This window comes from Macaca fascicularis, chromosome 9, assembly GCF_037993035.2.
Source record: "Macaca fascicularis isolate 582-1 chromosome 9, T2T-MFA8v1.1".
In the NCBI taxonomy this organism is placed as follows: Eukaryota; Metazoa; Chordata; class Mammalia; order Primates; family Cercopithecidae; genus Macaca; species Macaca fascicularis.
Window position 1 is genome coordinate 17,146,798 of NC_088383.1, and position 9,815 is coordinate 17,156,612.

A 9,815-nucleotide genomic window follows, 5' to 3' on the forward strand; every position below is an offset into this window, starting at 1 on the left:
TTTATGTCCGTGAGTACCCAATGGTTAGCTTCCACTTATAAGTGAGAACATGGGGTATTTGGTCTTCTGTTCCTATGTTAATTCACTTAGGATAACGTCCTCCAGCTGCGTTCATGTTACTACAAGGGACATGATTTTGCTCCTTTTTTATGAGTGCATAGTATTCCATGGTGTACATGTACCACATTTTCTTTATCCAGTCCACCATTGATGGGCACCTACATTGATTCCATGTCTTTGCTATTGTGAATAATACAGTGATTGACATAGAGATGCTTGTGTCTTTTTGGTTGAATGATTTGTTTTGCTTTGGGTATTTTATGATGGTTTTGATTTCCATTTCCTTAAGGGCCAATGTTATGCACTCTTCCCATGTGCTTTTTGGCCATATCTATTCAGATACCTTGCCTCATTTTAAAAATTGTATTATTTATCTTGTTACTGAGTCATTAGAGTTCTTTATACATTCTAGATACAATTCCTTACTAGATATGTGATTTGCAAATATTCTCTCCCATTCTGTAGGATGTTGTTTCATATTAAAGACAGTATCTTTTGAAACATCAAATGTTCTATTTTGACAAAGTCTGATTTATTATTTTGTTTTTTGCTTACGCTTTCAGTATCCTATCTGAGAATCTATTGCTTCATCCGAGATCATGCAAATTTATGCCTGTGTCTTAAGACTTTTGTAATTTTAGCTATTATATTTTCATAGGAGATCTACTTTTTGTTAATATTTATATATGGTGAGGTAGGGGTCCTGCTTTATTCTTTATGAACACACAATTATCTTTGGCCAATGGTTGAAAAGGCTATTCTCCGCCTGGCGAGGTGGCTCACACCTGTAATCCTCAGCACTTTGGGAGGCCAAGGCAGGCAGATTACTTGAGACCAGGAGTTTGAAACCAGCCTGGCCAACATGGCGAGACCCTGTCTCTAATAAAAATACAAAAATCACCCGGGTGTGTTGGCATGCGCCTGTGGGCCCAGGTACTCAGAAGGCTGATGCACGAGAATCGCTTGAACTGGGGGGCAGAGGTTGCAGTGAGCCAAGATCACACCACTGCACTCCAGCCTGGGTGACAGAGTGAGACTCTATCTTTCTGCCGTAGTTAGTGCTTAATTATTTAAAAATATCTCTTTCAAAAAAGTTGTAGTTCACAGAAATAGTTATTTTAGGCTAACACCAGCAAAACAGCCAGGATGTTTGTTATAAATGGGCAATAAATGGTTTGGAAATGTTGAATGACTGCTTGTATCTTGAACATAGTGAAACTAAGGCAAAAAACAGATTCGGTCAGGTTAAGTGCTGTGACTAAGCCACATGAACGAAACACAATGGACCACTGCCTTTGTGTAAGGATATTTTTACCTAACCATAACAGCAGATTGCTCTTAGTAAAATCAGTGCTTATAGTAATTTTTGTGGAAACAAATACAAAATCTAAATTCAAATATATAATGAATAATACAAATTCAAAGGGATATTCTACTCTAAGAATCCATTGAAATAATGAATATTTATTAGGAACCACAGCTACGTTCCTGTATTTAATCTTCATAATAACCTCATGATCCAGGTAATGAGATTTATTCTATTTATAGGTGAGAAAAGTAAAGGTTAGAGAGGTTAGTTTCTCAATATCACAGAGATAGCGTACAGTTAAGATGTGAACCTAGACTATTCTAAACTCAAGAAAATGAAAAACCACTACACTTATTTTTCAACTCTAGCTGTCCAAGGGCTCCACCATTGTTTGACCTAAGGGCTGAAACTCTCATTCGATTTAAAAATGAATACCTACGGCCGGGCGCGGTGGCTCAAGCCTGTAATCCCAGCACTTTGGGAGGCCGAGGCGGGCAGATCACGAGGTCAGGAGATCAAGACCATCCTGGCTAACACGGTGAAACCCCGTCTCTACTAAAAATACAAAAAATTAGCCGGGCGTGGTGGCGGGCACCTGTAGTCCCAGCTGCTCGGGAGGCTGAGGCAGGAGAATGGCGTGCACCCGGGAGGCGGAGCTTGCCCTGAGCTGAGATCCGGCCACTGCACTCCAGCCTGGGCGACAGAGCGCGACTCCGTCTAAAAAAAAAAAAAAAGAAAGAAAGAAAGAAAGAAAGAAAGAAAGAAAGAAAGAAAGAAAGAAAGAAAGAAAGAAAAGAAAAGAATACCTATTATCTTAATCCAATCATATTAAATTTTTCTCAGTTGTTATAATGATTGCTCATAATAGATGAGATAGGAAGATTAAAACAAATTCACAATCGAGGTTCAACAATGATTTCTAGAGCTGGATTGCTGGAGTTATCTGATAGCCCATCTAATGCAACCCTTGGGCTTACCTATACAGGAACTGAGACTCAGAGGAATTTAAGGATTTGTTGGAGATGGCAGATGTGACTTGGTGAATCCCAGCATAGAGTGTAAATAGGACCTTTGTTTCAACAACTGACTCCACCACTCTCAACTTCAACTGTTACTCATGACTGTTTGATATAATTCTCAGTGTCATACTTCATGATCTCAATCCTTCCAGGTTTCTCCTGAGCTTTACTTACTTCACAGCAGCCACCACAGACATGGACTCCCAGCTTTGGATGACTTCCCCCAGCCTCCCCAGCTCCAGAGCCCTTCTCTTCCCCACTCAGACAGGCAGCATTTGCCTTCTACTTTTTCCACGTTACTGTTCCAACTCCACCTATTTCCCGAGGCTGTCCTGCTGAATCCGGTCTCTGATGTCTTCTGTTTCACTTACCCCTTTGGCCCCAACACAAAAGAAAAACATCAACAAAGATGCAGCAGTGAGTTTCCACCATATTTCTTATATTCCAAATGATATATGTGGAATCTTCCCTGTATTTACCTCTGAAGGTGAAAGCTAATTTTTAAGCCTTATTTAATATATACTAAAATTGCCACTTTAATAAAGCTCTTCATCTGCTGGAGGTCTCTTTTTCTATTTAGATTTTTTGCAGACCAAAAAAAAAAAAAAATTGTCTTAAAGGTCTAGGTATTGTGCCTATGAATAATACAGATAAATTTAGAACCAAACATAAAGGCTACAGAAGATAATTCACAGTATTTTCTTATCAATTCACAAAGATTCAAGAAAAACCCAAACTCTTTTATTTCTGCCTCTCTTAAAAACACAATCATGGAGTTAAAGTATTTTTTTAATCATTAACTTTTCTGTGCAGAGATTATTTTAATTAATTCTCTTTTGTATCAGATTCAAAACACAGGATGTAAAACTAGCTAGCAATTTACATTTTTGGTTGTTCTAGTGAAGTTTTCCATTTAATTCTAAAATCTTTTGCATAGCAGGTAATACCACTTTAAAAGAAGCAAGCATTTTTTATTAAAGTGAGACTCCTGCACAGGGGGAACAACATAGAAGCTGTGATCTGAGATGACAGTTGGTTTACTCTTACCATTTGATCACAAAATTTCTCTGCCATCTGTGGGAAGCCACACAGGCAAATGTGTCATCACATCTAATAATGAAAAGAAAAAACAGACAGAACGTGCTGGAGAAACAGACTGCTTTAATTACCCCCTCACAATGCTCCTTGAGAATCTGGAGAAAAAGCATTGTGCATGCAAGTTATTTATACAAAGAAGGTAGCCAGCACTGAAGATTTTTTTTTTTAAATTAGGATGCATGCCCTTGCATTTTCGGCATGTCCAGTTAGGGAGGAAACAAAGGTATAGTAAAGGTTGTGGAAGAAATCTTATGAAAAACAGATCAGCTAAGAAAATAAATAGTATGATGATCATCTATAATTCACTATTTATGTGCTGGAATCTCAAAACTGTATTCTTCAAATTCGAATAGAACCTCTACTACAGCTCTACAGTGGGAATGTTGGAAGAGGCTGGAGGTACAAAACCAGTTCCAAGACACAAAGTCTTGACCTGCCTGACATCTAGAGGTGAAACAGTCACTGGCCCCCAAGACTTTTCATTTTCTTTTTCAAGCCCAAACCTCATGACCCATGATGTAAGTGTTCTTAACCTCTATACCACAGGTGTTCTCAGAAAGATATGAGAGCACTTCAGTCTTTTCCTTTATTCAAGCATAATATGAGTTTCATCTTGGGTAGCTAAAAGAGATGCGAATGGTACAGTGACTCATGACCTAACCCTCAACAGTGTAACTGCTACAGACTCAAGACAACTACAATCATTTTCCTCTCTTCACTCTGAGATCAGTACAAGTTATATAATTTCCCTATCTAAAAAAGAACCATTTTCTTATCACTTTCCATTCCATTTCTGTTCAATTTCCATTTTATTTCTGTTCTCATCTACCCCAGCTGTCTTAATACCTCCACTAACCACCAACTCCTACCTCCTACCAATCCAGTAGCTGCTACTGTCAGCAATAGGCCAATCTTCCCACAACCATCTCGCTAACTGACATTGGGACTGTAGTGTTGAAGTGCATGGGAAAAAGGAAACAGGAGCCTGAGGAAGTGACAGATGAATGGTCTGTAGACAAAGAAATAGATATTTGCAAGATATAAGACTTACAGTCAATGTATTATGGCATGGTTGCATCTGTGTGTCCTAAGACTTCATTTTCACACTGACTTGTGTTGGTCTCCCTCTGAAACTTTATTTAAACTTTATTTTTTCAATAAAACTACTTTTAAGCACCAGTTATATGCTATGTTCTAGCACACAAGAGAAAGAACAAAAATTTTAAAAGATCATTGACCACAGAAACTCACAGTCTAGTTACACAGAATCAAAATTACAACACAGCCCTTTTCCTAGCTTTTTTTTTTTCCATTTGATATATTAGGAAAGTAATATATAACATTGCAAAGCCCTGTAAAAATGTTAACATGTAAAAAATGTTGAAAATGGCATATGATATATACATGTATCTAAGTAGAAAATGTTTTCCTCTAGACCAGTACATTAAAAAAAAATTTATTATAAGATTATCTTATAATTTTTTTTCAAACTTATTTTTTGAATACCTGCTAAGAGTCAGGCACTGTCATAGACACTGTGAATATAATAGTGCATATGGTAGACAGGATCCACGCCCTCATGGATCCTACATTCTAGTGATAATAAATATATTCTTTTTGGAAATATCTATAGTATATAAGAGAGTGAGAAGTCATGTTCAAGAGAAACTACAACATGGAAGGAAGATGGGGCAAAGGGGTGTTAGGTAATGTCTTTCAGTTTAAAACTGAATGTGGCTGGGTGCAGTGGCTCACGCCTGTAATCCCAGCACTTTGGGAGGCCAAGGTGGGTGGATCACCTGAGGTCAGGAGTTTGAGACCAGCCTGGGCAACATGGTGAAACCCCATCTCTACTAAAAACACAAGAAGAATTAGCCAGGCATGGTGGTGCATGTGCCTGTAGTCCCAGCTACTGGAGAGGCTGAGGCAGGAGAATCGCTTGAACCCAGGAGGCGGAGGTTGCAGTGAGCTGAGATCGTGCCACCATACTCCAGCCTGGACAAGAGAGCAAGACTCTGTCTCAATCAACCGATCAATAAAACTGAGTGGCCAGGAAGGACTTCCTTGAAAATGTGACTTATATACAGACCTGAAGTAAATGATTCTGTGAATCATATGGACATCTGGGGAAAGAGTGTTCACAATATTCAAGCCAAGTACAGATAAATTTTGACTTGTTTTCCATTTAACACATGTCACGATTGTTTCATTTTATTTTAAATTTTATAAGAAAAGCATAATCTGTCAACACATGAATTTAATTATGACATGTTTGGTTTGGGGATTAAATATATATTAAAATGTAAATTAAAATACACATTAAGCACTATTTTAAAAAGCAAAAATTGTTTGCAGCATCTGATATTTGGTATTTTTGCATTCTGCACTTAAAAAAAAACAGGTTTCAGATTCTTATTTGCAAGTGCATTTCTGTAAGCAACAGCTTGTGAGGGGAAAATCTTAATCCCCAAAAAATAAAAATTCAAATTGGAAATAATCATCAATATGGCTTCTTTTTAAACTGGGTTTTGAAGCATTGGTTTTATCTTGAAGGTCAACATAAGACATTTGATCATGTGACTAACCACTCTCACGAAGTTCATACTGAGGTAAATTTAGAGACTTAGCATCATTTCTATGTCCCTATTAATTTATTGGATTATAAAATCAGGTTTCCTTGTATTTCACAGAGTTCATCAAGCCTATTATAGATTTAAATTAATCAATAGATTACCTATAATTTAAAAGCACACACATGAGCCTAAGCTGTACAAAGGTCATTTACCACCACAAAGTGGGTAGCAGGGCTTAGCTGAATTAAAAAACCATTGGCATTACTGACTCCAGGTCATGGCTTCCTGACCTTCAATAACTGCCTCTCATGATCATCAATCTGCATTTGGAAACTCTCCAGTGAGTCTATTTTAAAGAGAAGAAAGGGTTTAATTATTTTACTGTGTGACACATTCAATAATTATCTTACCATTGTCTAGACACCATTACCGTATTTATTTATTTATTTATTTTTTTTTTTGAGACGGAGTCTCGCTCTGTAGCCCAGGCTGGAGTACAGTGGCCGGATCTCAGCTCACTGCAAGCTCCGCCTCCCGGGTTCACGCCATTCTCCTGCCTCAGCCTCCCGAGTAGCTGGGACTACAGGCGCCGCCACCTCGCCCGGCTAGTTTTTTGTATTTTTTTTTAGTAGAGACGGGGTTTCACCGTGTTATCCAGGACGGTCTCGATCTCCTGACCTCGTGATCCGCCCGTCTCGGCCTCCCTAAGTGCTGGGATTACAGGCTTGAGCCACCGCGCCCGGCCCACCATTACCGTATTTAACACTGAAGCACCTTTTGGAAAACTCAAGTTGGGAAATGCTGCAATTCAGCAACTTGATGGCAAAGCAAGAGTTACTGTGGAAGTTACTGCTGGACTCAACCGGGGCAGAGAGGAGGGACCCATATCCAGTGAAGCCTTCCAAGAGTCTGTCTAAAAGGTAAGTACGAAACAGGCCAGTTAAAGAAGAGGAAGGCACATCTATACAAAAAGCACAGAGCCATAAAGGGGCTCAGGGGGTTTAAGGAACAGTCTGTGGCTCAGCATGGCGAGTCCAGATGTGAATCAGGGAAGAAGATGGCAGATCCCCAAGATGAATAAGGGTTAGGGAAGAAGATGGCAGATCCCCAAGAACCTCGTATGCCAAGCAAAAATGTTTGGACTTTATCCAGAAGTGGTGGGGAGCCACCAAAAGGTTTCATTATGGCTATAAAGTATTTCAACTGATGTGTTAGAAAAATCACTGGGGCTACGAGGGTGAGGACTAGACACCAATATCTTGTTTTTATTCTAACATCTATGCAATATGATTTACAAGACTTAGGGAGATCTAGAGAGCCTTTGCTAAAATAAGGCTTTCCTTCTTTTTTTCTACCCTCCTGCATATTCCAGTTGGAAGAAAGCATTCTCTTTATGCATTCTTGCTTAAAAATCACTAAAATCACCAAAACAGGGCAATAAGTATTATCAGTTTTTAACATCTTTACGTATTATATCATTTTTCTCCTAAAGGGAAGCCAGTGATGTAGATGGGAAAAGGGACAGTTTGCAGAGGCATGCTAATGAGTAGACCATCCTGAAAGAATAGTCAGTTTTGTGTCATAAGGAGAAAACAGCAGGCCCACACTTCCTGAAAGATATCAGGAAGTGTGAAGGGTCCAAAACTTTACCTTACATTCAAGATAACAAGTTAACCTGCTATAATTTCAAGGATGCAGGCAGGAGACAAAAGACTCCTGAGTCAGAGACAAAGGACATTTTACCCACTGCAATAGTAATAGCCACAGTATTATCACTTTCTTGTTTCTTTCCTTGACTCCCAGTTCCTACAGGACAACACAACAAGGACCAGGTAATACCTGCTGATGCAATGAGTTGAGTTGCAAGAGAGGAACCCTGAGTTTAGGAAACCTCCATCTTTTATAGTGGGCAGCAAACAAAGTGCCCAGTGTTTGCTCTAGAGGGAGACATTATCTCTGAACCCAAGGCACTTTACTACAAAGAGATGTCTGAAAAGATGGTCCAGAACAAAACTATCTTCCTAAAGACATGCAGAAAGGTTGGAGATCCATAAATTATCTCACAACAGGAGCTAACTGTGTGTCCTTAATCGAGTTATTTGTCTTTATTGAGCTTGTTTCCTTACTGATAAATTAAGGAGATCATTAATCAACTCATAGGACAGTCTGAAATAAAACATTATTTCAAACTCAAAACCAGCAAAGTGGTGAGCTTTTTACTTTTTGTATTACGTTAGAGCATTTTCTGATAACACTGCTAAAAATGTAAGTTTCTTCTCACCAAATATTGCACTAATAAGCCACAACCAATAAAAACATAGGTGATTCCAACCCAGAAAACTTAAATGTTAACCTCTGAAATTAAAAAGATATAGAAAGTTAATTAATTGTATCTCTAACCTAACAATTGTACTTAGGGATTCCGTTTCTGTCTTTTTATTTTTTTTTTCTTTTTTATTTATTTATTTAATTTATTTATTTATTTATTTATTATACTTTAAGTTCTAGGGTACATGCGCATAACGTGCAGGTTTGTTACATATGTATACTTGTGCCATGTTGCTGTGCTGCACCCATCAACTCGTCAGCACCCATCAACTCGTCATTTACATCAAGTATAACTCCCAATGCAACCCCTCCCCCCTCACCCCTCCCCGTGATAGGCCTCGGTGTGTGATGTTCCCCTTTCCGAGTCCAAGTGATCTCATTGTTCAGTTCCCACCTATGAGTGAGAACATGCGGTGTTTGGTTTTCTGTTCTTGTGATAGTTTGCTAAGAATGATGGTTTCCAGCTGCATCCATGTCCCTACAAAGGACACAAACTCATCCTTTTTGATGGCTGCATAGTATTCCATGGTGTATATGTGCCACATTTTCTTAATCCAGTCTGTCACTGATGGACATTGGGGTTGATTCCAAGTCTTTGCTATTGTGAATAGTGCCACAATAAACATACGTGTGCATGTGTCTTTATAGCAGCATAATTTATAATCCTTTGGGTATATACCCAGTAATGGGATGGCTGGGTCATATGGTACATCTAGTTCTAGATCCTTGAGAAATCGCCATACTGTTTTCCATAATGGTTGAACTAGTTTACAATCCCACCAACAGTGTAAAAGTGTTCCTATTTCTCCACATCCTCTCCAGCACCTGTTGTTTCCTGACTTTTTAATGATCGCCATTCTAACTGGTGTGAGATGGTATCTCATTGTGGTTTTGATTTGCATTTCTCTGATGGCTAGTGATGATGAGCATTTTTTCATGTGTCTGTTGGCTGTATGAATGTCTTCTTTTGAGAAATGTCTGTTCATATCCTTTGCCCACTTTTTGATGGGGTTGTTTGTTTTTTTCTTGTAAATTTGTTTGAGTTATTTGTAGGTTCTGGATATTAGCCCTTTGTCAGATGAGTAGATTGCAAAAATTTTCTCCCATTCTGTAGGTTGCCTGTTCACTCTGATGGTAGTTTCTTTTGCTGTGCAGAAGCTCTTTAGTTTAATGAGATCCCATTTGTCAATTTTGGCTTTTGCTGCCGTTGCTTTTGGTGTTTTAGACGTGAAGTCTTTGCCCATGCCTATGTCCTGAATGGTACTACCTAGGTTTTCTTCTAGGATTTTTATGGTATTCGGTCTAACATTTAAGTCTCTAATCCATCTTGAATTAATTTTCGTATAAGGAGTAAGGAAAGGATCCAGTTTCAGCTTTCTACTTATGGCTAGCCAATTTTCCCAGCACCATTTATTAAATAGGGAATCC